Consider the following 16,304-nt stretch of genomic DNA (forward strand, 5'->3'; position numbering starts at 1 on the left):
ATTTTTTTTTTTTTTAAACCCTCTAGAAAAACAGTAAAGTAAAACATTCTTTTCAAGGTCTCCCTTTGCCACTCGGTGTCCAGATGGCAAGGCAAATAAAACCTCAAGTAGCCTCGGGTGATTCTACCACAGATTCCTGTTTGTCCTCTGTGGGGAAACACCTGGTTTACACTCAAGAGCCTCTCTTTGGATACCCATGACCAGATTTAAAAATAACAGCGTTGGGAAACAAAAACAAATCCATTCGCTTCAAATAAATAAAATACCAAGCTCAAAGGAAATCTCAAAATTGCACTTCCATGGTATTCCATTGATTAGAATTATTATTTTTTCAGCCATAATTAAAAACAGACCATTTTATTCCATGATTTCACAGATTTAAAAAGAAATACAACAAATCTTGTCAAGATTTATTTTTAAAAATTCAAAGTAACAAACTGGAAGCCACTAATTTAGAATTATTTGATGCTTTCTTCAATTTTGGGGATAATCACAAAATGTCAGAAAAATCTTGCCAAAAGATTTATACTAGCAACTGAAAACTGTTAATCACTCCAGTACAACATTGAAATTTCGACAAGCAAACACTGAGTATTAAAAATGTATTTACCTCTTCGTCGGCCAAATGTCCTTGCTGCATGTAAACAGAGAAAATAGTGGGTAGGCCTGTAACCTTCTATTAAAAACTGCATATGATAGGCATTCATGATTCAGATTTGTCAAAACTTCACCTGTGCACCTACTGAGTTAAGTTTTAAAAGTGAAGTGTTCGGCTACCACACAGAAAATGTATTTATAAAATTAAGTTTTACCCACTCCTCCCCAGCAAACCATTCTTTGGAAAGCCTTTCCCTTCACTTCACACCTCCATCACACTTATTATGAAATGCAGTCAACAAATTTCAACTGAACTGTGCTATCTAGCACGAGACTCCCGGCAGTGGTGTGGGTGAATTGAACTTCAATATTTCCCCTGGAGAAAATCGCTTAAATTTCCACCCATGCTTCTCCCAGATAGTCTATACGAGGCTCAAAGCAACTAAATGCAGGCAGTCTAGCAGAAAGGCTTGTCCTAAGCTTTTCATGTGCATGCCACCAGCATGTCAAATTTTAAAGCAGCTGGATTTATTTGGAAAATGGACAGTTTTGCCTTGCTTCCACTGCTGGATGCAAGATATAGAATGAAAGTGAATATTGATCAAAGTTGTTCTGTAAACGCAATTTGTGTTTTTCGCAGAAGGATCCGATTGCCACAGAACTAGGATTAAAAAGAAATAAATGCAACTAGTCCCATCATCAAAAATACACCACAGATAAATGCTTTTCCAAAAATAAGTATATTAAAGGTTAGCTGTGATATCACATATAACACAATCACATCTAGCAATAGCTTAGATTCTACCATGCTTGCTTGCTTGCAGATTGGCAAGGCAGGTAACTTTAGAAAATGAGCGATTACAGTTATTTTCTGTGAAATGAACCACATTACTTGTCAACAGAAACTGCAGGAAGAAACACATTCCAGCTAATTTGTAATCTGAAAACACACCCACATTAAATATTAATGGAGACGAATGCAGATGCCCGAGCTCAATGCTAGAATCTGCTTTTCTTAAAAAAGGAGCTGTGAAGGTAGCTTTCATTTTGTGAATGTTGTTGTCAAACCATTAATGCAATCTAGAAAACATTATCTACACTGGAAGAGTTTCAACTACTAGAAAGGGCGTTAATTTATAGAGAAAGGAACTGTAATCCTGTATAATTCATCAGGGAAACAGATGAGCAATTTACAAAATGAGAACCTTGTAACACTTGATTTCACTTGTATGCAAGTGTAATCCATCACAATAATACTAATTAGTTAATAAATCAAACACAAGTCCCAGGTAAAGAAACAGTAAACTAATACACTTTTACCACATTTCAATCACCAAATTTGCAGTACATAAGTAAACTGACAGATTACAAAATATTTGAAATGAAATTATAGACCTATATTTCTGAAAGTAATGACTCAAATAGCAATGCTGTACAGAAACAGTTAATGTGCAGGATCCCAAAACCTATTTCCTCTCGTAGGCTTCTGTATTGCTTCAAGTGCAACTATTAAACCCCTCATTCATTAGATTGGACTTCACCGAGCTATGAACTTAGTCTTGACTTAGTTCCCGTACTTAACCTGAAAACAGAATTGCTTCTTGCCAAAAAATTGTTTTATCGGTTTGAACAGCTGCTATAATAAATGGATACAGGTTCATTAGACAACTGGAGACCAATTATGTAGACGATGAAAACTGAAAGAGTATTTTCCTAGCTGGAATACAAAGATGATCAGTAAACATAAAAAGGTAAGCAAAAATACTGCAACTCAAATGCAGTATGGATCTCTGTCCATGTAGTTCCAGTGTTTTAAAAGGTTTAATTTTCTCTATGTAGAATGAATATGTGTATGATAATTGTACAGGTCACAAATATAATTGGGAAGAGGGGAGGGAAAAGCATACTCAAGATTGTCTTCATTCAGAAGACTGGATACATACTCTAATTGTGAGATAGATTTCAATCAGATACAAAATGAACAGAAGCTACTTTTGGTGCTTCTCAATTTTTTCTTTAAAAGCTGGTTTCGCCTTCACCACCGAGGTTTTAAGAGTGTAATGGAGCAGAGCTCTTGTTGAAAGCTCTGACACAACTTCATTAACATAATGGATGGAAAACCTTGAAGAACATTTGTGTAAGAGCTTGTATTGATACGCCGAAGTGTAGAATTGTTTCTAGATTTTAATACTGCAACATTTGGGCATTAGCTTTGAGAGAAATTATGAATTCATTCCTTTTTTAAAATAAATTTAGAGTACCCAATTATTTTTTTTCCAATTAAGGGGCAATTTTGTGTGGCCAATCCACCTACCGTGCATATCTTTGGGTTGTGGGGGTAAGACACACGCAGAAAAGGGGAGAATGTGCAAACTCCGGGTCCTTGGCGCAGTGAGGCAGCAGTGCTAACCAGCACAACCGTGCCGCCCAAATTCATTCCTTTTAATGAGGGGAATAGGATAAGTAATCTCGATCTGGATTTACTACTCCATGATTCCGTGCTCATTCACGTCACTGAGCAAAAAAGGTGAAAACCCGTGATGTTGCTTTCATACAGTCAAAGAAAAGTTGACGCATGGAGTTGAAATTTTGATGGCCACTTCTTAACCTTGGAAAACAAAATCCAAAAAGGTACAGCTGAATACAAGTTAATATTTGTGAAATGAAAATAAGCAATAAATATGCACTTAGCACCACAATCAATGGCAGAAAGTCATTCAAATATACTGCAGGTAACTGGTCAAAAATAATGATCCCGAACTAAAATTGCCTATTTTTCATCAGTTGGCTGAATTCCACAGATACTGGCCCAAAAGTGCAGGTAATGCTAGATATATACGAAATGCAATTATTTCGCTCAATTTCAATTCACACCTTGAACGTTCCTACATCCAGAGACCAAATCATTAAGCCACACACCATGATCTATCCCATCATTATTCAATGAATCAATTGACAAGAAAGAAATCTTCATGGGGTAAAGATAAATTAAACCTTTTTTGCAGTGCTTCAATGTGAATGGATCAGAATAACCTTGCAGATGAGATCAAGGGTTAAATGTTAGCAAATATTCAGAAAAAGAACTTGCATTTTGCACTTTTCATGACCATCTGATGTATCAAAGATCTTTACAGCCAATTAAGTATCAAAGTGACTACACTTCAAAATTAACATGGGAATCATGGCGGCCAATTTGCGCACAGTGAACTCCCACAAAAAGTAATGATACTGATCAGATAATGTTGTTATGAATAGGAAATTTTATAAGATGATTATGTTTTGGGGCTGTCTCTTTAGTTCAAGGTAAAATGGAACAATGGAAAGGATATTATGATCTGCTTCAAATTCTGTCCAATTAAAACCTGGGTGCCCAGGTTGAAACTTACTGGGAGAAAGGTGCTATATTGCACACATGAAAACAAAGGAAAAAGCAGCTGTGCTAATTGTGGACAGACTTTCTGTCTGAGTCTTTGGGCAGCGAGAGCGACGTCTCACAGAAACAAAAGGCTGCAACTGGTGTGGTCAGCAGAGAGAGAAGGTTGCATGCCCTTGGCAGGAGGGAAGACAGGACAATTGCTGGTGGGCAAAACTCATCCTGTGACAATCCAAAGACTGGAAGATTTGACCAGGTTAGGCTGGGTGGCGATATCATTGGAGTGAGCCTTCCATTGGTAGTCATCCTGGAAATTCTCCGAAAAATTAGGAAAGTGCCTTTCAATGTTCAATTGCCCATTGAAAACTGGGAGCGACTGTGGACTGCTCCTGAAAAAGATTGTAATCTTGTGTAGGTCATGTTATAATCGATATATATGTGGCATGGTTATTGTTTGCATTAAAGCATTAATAAAGAGGTTTTTTCTGTAGTATAGAGGAGGTGTTGCATACCTTTTAGTCATTGTTGCTTTTAGTTTGGTTTAATGGATTTTGGTGATGGACTAATGGGACATGCAGTGTACAGGCATCAGTTTGAATGATTTGGAGTTCAATGAGATTGAGCATTACACCAACAAGAGGACTGGAGATGCAAGTCTCAAGACAGGATGAAAGCAGATGAGGATTTCAACTGAAGGGTAGGATAAGGTTAGGAGAAGACAATGACACAACAGAAGGAAACTGTTGGTAGTGGATAGGATATTGGGTTTAACATTTAGCTCAACTCAAACAAATGCTCAAGTTGTACGAATTTTGGGTCAGCTTGAGTGTGCAGCAAAGAAAGGGACAGATCAGGAGCCCACAACTTTCAGTTCTGTAAGGGACTCGTGCAGCTCCCAGCAGAGGATTGATCAAAAAGTTGTTTTAAACCTGTCCAGATATTGAAAGCAACAGTAGAAATCACATTAGTCATTTTCACAATTTCTATTTTTGATTCCAACTTATTTATGTATATATAAATGTATCCATTTCCTTGTTTTCCATTATCGTTGGTATTGAAGTGACAGCATTGCAACGCTCAAGTGCCTGGATTTGAAGTTACTTTAATGCAACCAATAACCCCATGCCACATATATATTGATTATAACATGACCTACACAGGATTACAATCTTTTTCAGGAGCAGTCCACCGTCGCTCCCAGTTTTCAATGGGCAATTGAACATTGAAAGGCACTTTCCTAATTTTTCGGAGAATTTCCAGGATGACTACCAATGGAAGGCCCACTCCAACAATATCTCCACCCAGCCTAACCTGGTCAAATGTGCTATTTCCTGAATTTGTATTGTCTGCATGTGACAGGTCAGAGTGGACCATGGGAAGAACGTGACAGGACAGGCACATGGCATCATTCGCTGTGTAAAATACTACAGAAAGGTAAATGTGTCGCAGCTGCAGTCAGATACCATTGGTGATTATGACCAGGGTGGAAACTGGTTGGCTAAGATTTGAACAGAGGAGAAATGGGAGCCCACAGGTTTCATGTGAGAAGTTAGAAACGCATGATTTTAAAAGATTGTTTATTTTTCAGGGCGTTCACTTGTGGACAAAATGGAGGACTAAAGGGGGTCACATGACCCATACTGGCTTGTGCCGACATCAGGTCTGGATGGCATGAGTGCTAAAGATTGACCCAGGTTGTTTTACTGCAAAGAAGGTGCAAGGTATTCATGCCCATAAATAACAGCAGAAGTAGGCTGGGAGCCCCAATTGAGATTGAGGAAATAATGGAGGGGCTGGAGGGCATGCAGACGGGCAAGGCCCCGGAGCCGGATGCTTTCTATAACAAGTTTTTGGAGAGATTGAGCCCACTGCTGTCGAAGACATTTAATGAAGCAATAGAGAAGGGCGTCTTCCTCCCCCCCCCCCCCCCCCCCCCCCCCCCCCCCACCAACAGGCCTCGAGTTTATTGATCATGGAACAGGAGAAGGATCTGGAACAATGCGGGTCATACAGGCCAATTTCTCTACTGAATGTAGATGCCAAACTGCTGATTAAGATATAGGCCACAAGGATAGAGGATTGTGTCCCGGGGGTGATAGGGGAAGACCAGACGGGATCTGTAAAGGGCAGGCAACTCATGGCCAATGTCCGAAGGCTTTTAAATGTTATTATGATGCCCTCAGAAGGAAAGGAGATGGAAATTGGAAGTGGTGGTCGCAATGGATGCAGAGAAGGCTTTTGATTGGGTGGAGTGGGATTACCTGTGGGAGGCGCTGGGAAGGTTTGGGTTTGGTGAGGGCTTCATTGACTGGGTGTGGTTGCTCCATCAGGCACCAGTAACTAATGTGGCTATGAACCGGTTGAGGTCGGGGTATTTTAAAGTACACCGAGGGACGAGACAAGGGTGTCCCCTCTCCCCGCTACTGTTTGCTCTGGCCATAGAGCCACTGGCCATGGCATTAAGAGCCTCTAGGAACTGGAAAGGGCTGGTTCGAGTGGGGGTGGGGGTGGGGGGGGGGGAGAAAGAGGAGGAGAACATCGTGTCTCGTTTTACGCAGCTGACCTGCTCTTGTATATTTCAGACCCATTGGAGGGGATGGGAGAAGTTATGAGGATCCTAGGGGAATTTGGTAGTTTTTCGGGGTATAAATTGAACATGGGGAAAAGCTAAACGTTCGTGATACAGGCGAGAGGGCAGGAGAAGAGACTGGGAGAGCTGCCGTTTAGAATGGTAGGAAGGAGCTTTCCATATCTGGGAATCCAGGTGGCTCGGGAACGGGAGGCACTGCACAAGTTAAACCTATCCCAGCTCGTAGAACAAATGAAAGAGGACTTTAAGAGATGGGACATGCTCCCGCTATCACAGGTGTGAAATGACGGTTCTCCCCAGATTTCGGTTTGTCTTTGAGTGCCTCCCCATCTTCACCCAGAGAGCCTTTTTTAAACAGGTAAATAAGGTTAGTTCGGACTTTGTTGGGCGGGTAAAACCCCGCGAGTGAAGAAAGTGTTGCTGGAGTGCAGTCGGGGGGGGGGGGGGCTGCCAAACGTTTGTAATTACTACGGTGCGTCTAACATAGCCATGATTAGGAAGTGGGTAGTGGGGGGGGGGGTCGGTGTGGGAGCGAATGGAGGTGGCGTCATGTAAAGACACAAATTTTGGAGCACTGGTAACGGCACCTCTTCAGTTCTCGCCGGCCCGATACTCCACAAGTCCGGTGGTGGTGGCGGCTCTGAGAATCTGGGGGCAGTGGAGGAGATATAAGAGAGAGTGAAGGAAGCATCGGTTTGGACCTCGATTTATAATAACCATCTGTTTGTACCGATGGTGGGTTCCGGAGATGGCAAAGAGCAGGAATTAGGAGGATGGGGGATCTATTTATAGACGGGAGCTTCCCCAGCTTGAAAGCCTTGGAGGATAAATTTGAACTGCCAGCAGGGAATGGGTTTAGGTATCTGCAGGTACGAGACTTCCTGAGAAGACACGTTCCAGCCTTCCCGCTGCTGCCACCATGGGGGATACAGGACAGAGTGGTCTCCAGTACATGGGTGGGAGAGGGGAAGGTATCAGATATCTACCAGGAAAGTTTGGAATCAGAGGAAACTCCGGTGGAGGTGCTGAAGGGCAAGTGGGAATACGAGCTAGGGGGAGAGATAGAGGCGGGTCTGTGGACGGATGCCCTAAGAATGGTTAATATATCATGTGCCAGGCTTAGCCTGATACAGTTCAAGGTAGTTCACCAGGCACACATGACTGTGGCCCGGATGAGCAAGTTTTTGGGGGCAGAGGAAAGGTGAGCGAGGTGTCCACATGTTTTGGGCATGCCCGAAGCTTAGAGGGTTTTGGCAGGATTTCCCTTGGGTGATGTCCACGGTATTTAAAACACGGGTGGTTCCAAGTCCGGAGGTAGCGATCTTTGGAGTGTCGGAAGAGCCGGGAGTCCAGGGGGGCGAAAGAGGCCGACGTCTTGGCCTTTGCCTCCCTGGTAGCCTGGAGAAGGATCTTATTAATGTGGAGGGACTCGAAGCCCCCCCGAGTGCAGAGACCTGGGTTAGTGACATGGCTGGGTTTCTCAGTCTCGAGAAAATAAAGTTCGCCTTAAGAAGGTCAATGTTAAAGTTCACCCGGAGGTGGCAGCCGTTCGTCGACTTTCTCAGAGAAATTTAAAATGTCAGGAGAAGCAGTATGCCAAAGGGGGTGGGGGCAGGCCAGACTGTTGGGGTGTGTGCAGATTGTGATGGGGTGGAAATGTTTATTGTACCATGTTTAATGTCGCTCGCTGTTAATATTATTATAAAAATTGCAAATACTCTAATAAAAATGTATTTTTAAAAAAACAATAGCAGAAGTACCTGTGCTGACGGTGGATAGGCTGTTAGTTACCAAGTCCCACAAAAGCCTTAGGAATGTCAGATTTTGTAAACGGTTGTCCTTTAAAGTATCTACTTTGTTTCACAATACAATGGAGTTGGGATACGAAAGAACAGCTTTTTAAAAAAAATATTTTATTCAAAGAATTTTCAGATAAATACACAAAATATCAGAAGGACAACAAAACAACTCAATAAACAACCACAAACAGCCTGTCGCCCCGACGGCCACACCCCGCCTTCTCATTTTAACCCCCTTACCCAGTGGCCCCAACCTTGCTGACCCCTCAATCCTCCTTTTAAAAAAAAAAATCAATAAACGGCTTCCACCTCCGGTGAACCCCTTTGTTGACCCTCAAAGAACAAACTTGACCTTTTCCAGCCTCAGGAATTCTACCAGGTTACTCACCCACACTCGCTCTCGGCGGCTCCAACCCGTACCACCCAAGCAAAATTAGTCTCCGGGTTATCAGGGGTACAAAGGCCAAAACATCAACCCCTCTCATCCCCTGGACTCCCGGGTTTTCCGACACCCCAAATATCATCACCTCCAGAATCGGAACCACACCCAACACCTCGGAAATCATGTCCAAGAACTCTTGCCAGAATTCCCTGTCTTGGACACGGCCAGATCATGTGGAGTGATTCATGGGCCCCCCACGCCTATTTTCTACCCCACAAAGAACCTACTCATAATCGCCACCACGTGTGCCCTATGCACCACCTTAAACTAGGTGAAGTTTAACTTCATGACAAACACGTGTTCACCCTCGGCAAGGCCTCTGCCCACCTCTCAGCTCTCACTTCCCCTGCCAACTTGCCCCGCAACCCCAGGGGCGACAGCCCAGGAATGGATGGCATGTCTTTCCTCACAAAGTCCCGAACCTACAGGTACATAAAGCCATTCCCCCTAGGCAACTCATACACTTCCTCCATGTCCTCCAGTCCCGCAAATTTGCCCCCTATAAACAAGTTTCCTAAGCGCTCAATCTCTGCCTGCCACAACCCCCTAAACCTCACATCCAGCCCTGCCGGCACAAATCTATGTTTATCGCAGATGGGTGCCCACACTGAGGCACCCTCCAGCCCCAAATGCTGCCTCCACTGCCCCCACACCTTTAAGGCCGACACCACCACCACTGAACTCACGGAGTACCTGGCCGACCAGAATGGTAAAGGCATTAACAGCGAAGCCCTCAAACTCGTTCCCAACACGTCGCAGCCTCCGCACGCCCCATTTCCTCACCATTGCAATGTTCACCACCCAGTAATAACTTATCATATTTGGAAACGCCAGCCCCCCCACTCCCAAAAAAGCCCGCCGCACCTGCGGAGTCTTCCCGCCCATACAAACACAAGAGATCAGCCCAGTGACCTTCCTAAAGAACGGCTTCTTGGGGACAAAAATTGGGAGGTTCTGAAACACAAATAGAAACCTAGGCAGCACCATCATTTTTGCTGTCTGCACCCGCTCCGCCAGCGGCAGCACATCCCACCTCTTAAAATCCCCCTTCATCTGCTCCACCAGTCGAGCCAAGTTCAGTTGATGCAGCCGCGCCCAGCTCCGTGCCACCTAGATACCAAAATACCTGAAACTTGCCCCCACTGCCCTAAACAGCAACTCCCCATGTCTCCTTTCCTAGTCTCTGACATTAATCGGGAGCACCTCACACTTCCCATCTTCAATTTATAATCCCGAAAACTGGCTGAAATCTACAATAATAGGTTGTCTGCATAAAACGAGGCCCTATGCTCGGCACCCCCTACCGCTCAATTCCCCTCCAATCCTTCGACGCCCTAAGCACCATTGCCAATGGCTCCATCTCCAAACCGGCTGGGTCACTGTCTGTGCGGAGTCTGCACGTTCTCCCCGTGTGTGCGTGGGTTTCCTCCGGGTGCTCCGGTTTCCTCCCACAGTCCAAAGACGTGCAGGCTAGGTGGATTGGCCATGCTAAATTGTCCTTAGTGTCCAAAATTGTCCTTAGTGTTGGGTGGGGTTACTGGGTTATGGGGATAGGGTGGTGTGGGCTTGGGTAGGGTGCTCTTTCCAAGAGCCGGTGCAGACTCGATGGGCCGAATGGCCTCCATCTGCACTGTAAATTCTATGAAAAGCAAAAAGCAACAGGGAGAGCGGGCACCAAAGTACCCTGAACTGACTCACGTGTTCGCGACCGGCGCCTTAGATAGCAGCCAGACCCGATCCATAAACCCCTGATCCTCGCCTATTATGCCCGGCACACAGTCCTCAATCCACGATGCCAGCACCTTCACCAAAAACTTGGTATTTACATTCAATAATGACCCACCCCCTTCAGGTCAGCTAAACCCCTTTTTGAACCAACCCCCGGCCCGCGTCAAGAGTGCTTCCATGCCGGCCCTCTGTTTTCTACCGCCATCGTTCCCTTCCCAACTACTCCAAATCCTTATCGGCAACCCTCCCTTCCCTCCTTGCTGCCCTCAACTCCAACCCACCCCATCTTCCTCCTGGTAACCCTCCACTTCACCCCCGTTAACTAGCCGACCAGGTAGCATGGTGTTCCCCCACCCAAGGCCTCCAACATTTCCTCCTCCCTCCAGTTCTCTTCACACCCCCCCCCCCCCCCCGATCATCCCAACCCCCAAAAAGAGTAACAAAAGGCACCACCCCTGCTAGGACCTGGCCTGCAATATCCACCCGCAAACACTGTACAAATGACACAAACCTTCTCCAAAGTTCAATGTCCTCACGCTCCCCCCAGTCCATTGTCCCTCAAAGTTCATTGCCTCCTCTGGTGTGTCGAAATAAAACTCCGGTTTCCGGAAAGTCACCCACAGGCAGGCCAGTATAATACTTCAAACTTCACCCCCTTCTCAAAGCGGGCAGCTGGTTCCAACCCGGTTGAACCTGGCCCTCCTCTTCAGTGGTCTTGGTAGACCCCAGCTCACTCCCTTCCCAGATACACTTCCTGGTCTGCCTCGCCCATCGGAGGATCTTTATCCAAAAAGTGATGCAGCTGCACAACCATCATCCTCGACGGCTCCCCCACCGATGGCCTCCTCCTCAGCGCCCTGAGTGCTTGGTTCACCTCGGCTGATCAAAGGCCGGCTCTGCCTTCAACTCCAGCCCACTATTGCCATGCACACAGCGGCCTCCGCACCTTCAATGTCTACAGGCATCCCAACAATCATCACATTTTGCCTCCTGGAGCGGTTCTCCAAGTCCTCAACATTCTCTCTCAGCCTCTTCCTGCAATACTCAACTCCGCCACCAATGAGGCCATCTGCTCCTCATGCTCCCTCACCATCTCCTCCACTTTCTAAATCACCCAGCCCTGGGTCTCCAGCCTCTGCTCAATTCATTCAATCCCAGGTCTCAGTGGCTCCACCGTAGCCAGTACTTCCAGGGTCTCTTTGCTCTGCTGCTGGAACCTGTTATTCAAAAACTCCACCTGCTCGGTAGGCCGCATGCCCCCCTCGTGCCCTCCGCCATCATTCCCTGCGGCGCACCACCAAAACTCTCCTCCTCCAATGCACTAGCAACACCAAAGGATAATTACCTTCCCTGGGCACTCCTGCACCTTTTGCCCTCAATTCCTTCACCCTTTGGGTGGGAAAATGCCGGAAAAATTCACCTTGAGCGGGAGCCACCAAATGTGCGACCATTCATTCCATGGCTGCCACCAGAAACACCCAAGTCTAAAGAGTAGCTAATTGGTATTGCTACCACAAATTGAGATACAAGTTCCAGGTAATTCACATTGCCATGGAGATGGACTTTGAGAGGGGATGAGTAGGCCAATTCTGCTTGCATTACTCCAGACGCAGTCTCACCAAGACCCTATATAATTGCAGTAAGACTTTTTACTTATATACACCAATGCCTTTGTAACAAAAGCTAATATACTAATGCAAAAATCCAGCTCACAATTCATATGTTTCAGAACATAACTTTCAGTTTTAGGAGATTAAAGTGGTAAATCTAAGATAAATGGAAAATCCCGATTGGGAAAGTGGTAATAATCCTAAACTGAATTAAATTCAAACAAGCCAGCATTTAATTACAATTAAAAGCTACCCTATGTTTATCTTACAGGGTCAGAGGGAGAGGTGTAAACCCATCAACAATAAATGACCCATTTCTGGACCTCTGGGTAAAGGCAGTGTGTGTATTGTTATCCAAATAAAATAAGCTAATAATTAGCAATACTGGGAAAGGGACATAAAACTCCACTGGAGATAGAAATTATTCACACGGGTTGCAGAATCAAAAGAGTAGCCTTGAAGGTTAAAAAAAAAAAATTGTTTGCATTTGTGGTTCAATTTTCCAAAGCTGTCACATTACCATGGAGATGGTGATTCAGGGTGGAGCCTTGTGTTCTTCGTTTAATTTGTGTGTGCTTATTGACAGAAACAAGCAGCTCAGTTTAGGAACAGACAGAGGCAGTTGTAGGTTTACTTTGGTGAAGACTGCAGCTCACCATATTGAAAATGCCAACAGGTGGTGATTTCAAGCAGATAAAATACTAAATTCATTATTCACCGCAGGGATTGCAAATGGGACTCTTAGTTGGGATTTTGTGGGAGAAAAGCAGCTAGAAGATTGGCTCCACCTTGCAGCTAGTGGAAGAAATCTACAGTGGTCCTCAAGGAGCCTTGTGGCAGAATGCAGACAGTAGAGAATTTGCTTGGGAAGCTATGGGAATGCAGTTGGATATCTGCTGGAAACCCAAACAAGAAGCTGAGCCACCCACAGTCATGAGGTCAGGAAAAGAAAAAGTAGAGGATCGCATAACCAAAAAGCTAATGGAAGGACCCCCCATAGAATCTTATCTTGGAGGAACAGCTGGAATATGAAGGTTAAAGAAAATTCCAGGTGGCTGTGGTATACTTTTTGGGTTAGTCCCAGGAAAAGTGAATTAACCTTCAATATTTCAGAAAGTAAGATAACTTACTTTCCCTTAAACTGAGTTTATAGCATAAGGCCTTATAAGTGTTATGTTTGTGGTTTTGGTTCTGAGCTAATACCCTTCCTACTATATTTATTTTATTTATTTATTCACTTATTTAATTTTAATTATTATTATTTTTTAATTTAGAGTTCCCAAATATTTTTTCCCAATTCACCTACCCTGAACATCTTATGGGTTGTGGGGGCAAGACCCACCCAAACATGGGGAGAATGTGCAAACCCCACACGGACAGTGACCCGGGGCCAGGATTGAACCCGAGTCCTCAGTGTCATGAGGCAGCAGTGTTAACCACTGTGCCACCATGACCGTACTACTATTTTTTCCCCACCATTTATCATCAGGACTACCTACATGCCTTCTTTTCCCTCCAAAAGCCAAGCACCCTGGAATATGCAGTTCTCAACTTTGTCCATGTAACGGGCAACACTGTGGCACGGGGTTATCACAGTTGCTTCACGACGCTGAGGACCCACCCCAGGTCACTGTCCGTTTGGAGTTTGCACATTCTCCTGCATCTGCGTGGGTCTCAACCCCACAACCCAAGGATGTGCAGGGTGGGTGAATTGGGCATGCTAAATTGCCTCTTAATTGGAACAAAAGAATTGGATGCTCTAAAAATTGTCCATGTAATGACTAGTTGGTCAAATCTGTTTATTTTTCTTGTTATCAATTCATTTATTTTGTGAATACTTTGTGCATTCGGATAAATGGTGCTTTTGGCTGCAACATTTTCTGAATTTTTCCTGAGGACACCTTAGTCATTAAATCAAATACTTTTGTAATCACTTTTACTTCCTGACCACTCTACTCATTTTTACCCCACTAGCTACCATACTCTAAAGCCTCAAAATTTCACCTACTGTTGAAATGATTGTAGGTTTCTTCCAAGTGCTCCAGTTTCCTCCCACAGTCCAAAGATGTGCAAATTAGGTGGATTGGCCATGCTAAATTGCCACTTAGTTACCAAAGGTGGGGTTGGGTTGCCGTCGGCCTAGGTAAGGTGCTCTTTCAGAGAGTTGGTGCTAACTCGATAGGCCAAATGGCCTCCTTCTGCACTGTAGGGATTCTATGATAATTTCCTGAATATTCCCAAACTCCCTTCATTTGTTTGGCCCGGTTATACCAGCTTGGTTATCGGATGCACCAGCACATCGGTCCTAAATGATTTAGGTGGAGCTGCGCCAATGAAATAGTTCACGTTTTCCTGTTGCACAGTGTCATGATTGTTGCTCATACATTCTGCAGATTTTGCTCTCACTCACATATACAAAAAGAACCTGTTGGATAATGACAAAGCCAAAGGTTTCTCCAGCACTGCACCAGGAGTTCCACTACCTGCCTGACTCACAGTCAAACCTTTCTGTCCATGACCACTGACCAGACCTATTTCGCTCTCCAACCAATGTAGACCAACATAAGACCATAAGACATAGAAGCAGAATTAGGCCACTCAGCCCATCGAGCCCATCTCAGCCCATTCATCATGGCTGATATTTTTCTCACTCCCATTCTCCTGCCTTCTCCCCATAATCCGGATCCGCTTATTAATCAAGAACCTATCTACCTTTGTCTTAAAGATACTCAGTGATTTGGCCTCCACAGCCTTCTGCGACAAAGTGTTCCACGGACTCACCACCCTCTAGAACATAGAACATTACAGCGCAGTACAGGCCCTTCGGCCCTCGATGTTGCGCCGACCTGTGAAACCACTCTAAAGCCCATCTACACTATTCCCTTATCGTCCATATGTCTATCCAATGACCATTTGAATATGCTTAGTGTTGGCGAGTCCACTACTGTTGCAGGCAGGGCATTCCACGCCCTTACTACTCTCTGAGTAAAGAACCTACCTCTGACATCTGTTCTATATCTATCTCCCCTCAATTTAAAGCTATGTCCCCTCGTGCTAGACATCACCATCCGAGGAAAAAGGCTCTCACTGTCCACCCTATCCAATCCTCTGATCATCTTGTATGCCTCAATTAAGTCACCTCTTAACCTTCGTCTCTCTAACGAAAACAGCCTTAAGTCCCTCAGCCTTTCCTCATAAGATCTTCCCTCCATACCAGGCAACATTCTGGTAAATCTCCTCTGCACCCTTTCCAATGCTTCCACATCCTTCCTATAATGCGGCGACCAGGATTGCACGCAATACTCCAAATGCGGCCGCACCAGAGTTTTGTACAGCTGCAACATGACCTCATGGCTCCGAAACTCAATCCCTCTACCAATAAAAGCTAACACACCGTACGCCTTCTTAACAACCCTCTCAACCGGAGTGGCAACTTTCAGGGATCTATGTACATGGACACCGAGATCTCTCTGCTCATCCACACTGCCAAGAATCTTGCCATTAGCCCAGTACTCAGTCTTCCTGTTATTCCTTCCAAAATGAATCACCTCACACTTTTCTGCATTAAACTCCATTTGCCACCTCTCAGCCTTATCTATGTCCCTCTGTAACTTGTAACATCCTTCTGCACTGTCCACAACTCCACCGACTTTAGTGTCATCTGCAAATTTACTCACCCATCCTTCTACGCCCTCCTCCAGGTCATTTATAAAAATGACAAACAGCAGTGGCCCCAAAACAGATCCTTGTGGTACACCACTAGTAACTGGACTCCAGTCTGAACACTTCCCATCAACCACCACCCTTTGTCTTCTTCCAGCTAACCAATTTCTGATCCAAACTGCTAAATCTCCCTGAATCCCATGCTTCCGTATTTTCTGCAGTTGCCTACCATGGGGAACCTTATCAAACGCTTTACTGAAATCCATATACACCACATCAACTGCTTTACCCTCATCCACCTGTTTGGTCACCTTCTCAAAGAACTCAATAAAGGTTTGTGAGGCACGACCTACCCTTCACGAAACCGTGTTGACTATGTCTAATCAAATTATTCCTTTCCAGATGATTATACACCCTATCTCTTATAAACCTTTCCAAGATTTTGCCCACAACAGAAGTAAGGCTCACTGGTCTATAGTTACCGGGGTTGTCTCTACTCTGT

At 44.7% G+C, this 16,304-nt stretch overlaps 1 long non-coding RNA gene across 1 annotated transcript in view; it reads right to left on the reverse strand.

Moving 5' to 3' along the window:
* Positions 1 to 587: 587 nt before the first annotated feature.
* The window catches only part of LOC140406732 (uncharacterized), a 67,957-nt gene continuing 52,240 nt past the window's right edge, over positions 588 to 16,304 (reverse strand). Inside the window, exon 3 of the long non-coding RNA XR_011939270.1 lies at positions 588 to 634. This is a non-coding gene — a long non-coding RNA (uncharacterized lncRNA). The remainder of the gene's footprint in view (positions 635 to 16,304) is intronic.

This window comes from Scyliorhinus torazame, unplaced genomic scaffold, assembly GCF_047496885.1.
Source record: "Scyliorhinus torazame isolate Kashiwa2021f unplaced genomic scaffold, sScyTor2.1 scaffold_819, whole genome shotgun sequence".
In the NCBI taxonomy this organism is placed as follows: Eukaryota; Metazoa; Chordata; class Chondrichthyes; order Carcharhiniformes; family Scyliorhinidae; genus Scyliorhinus; species Scyliorhinus torazame.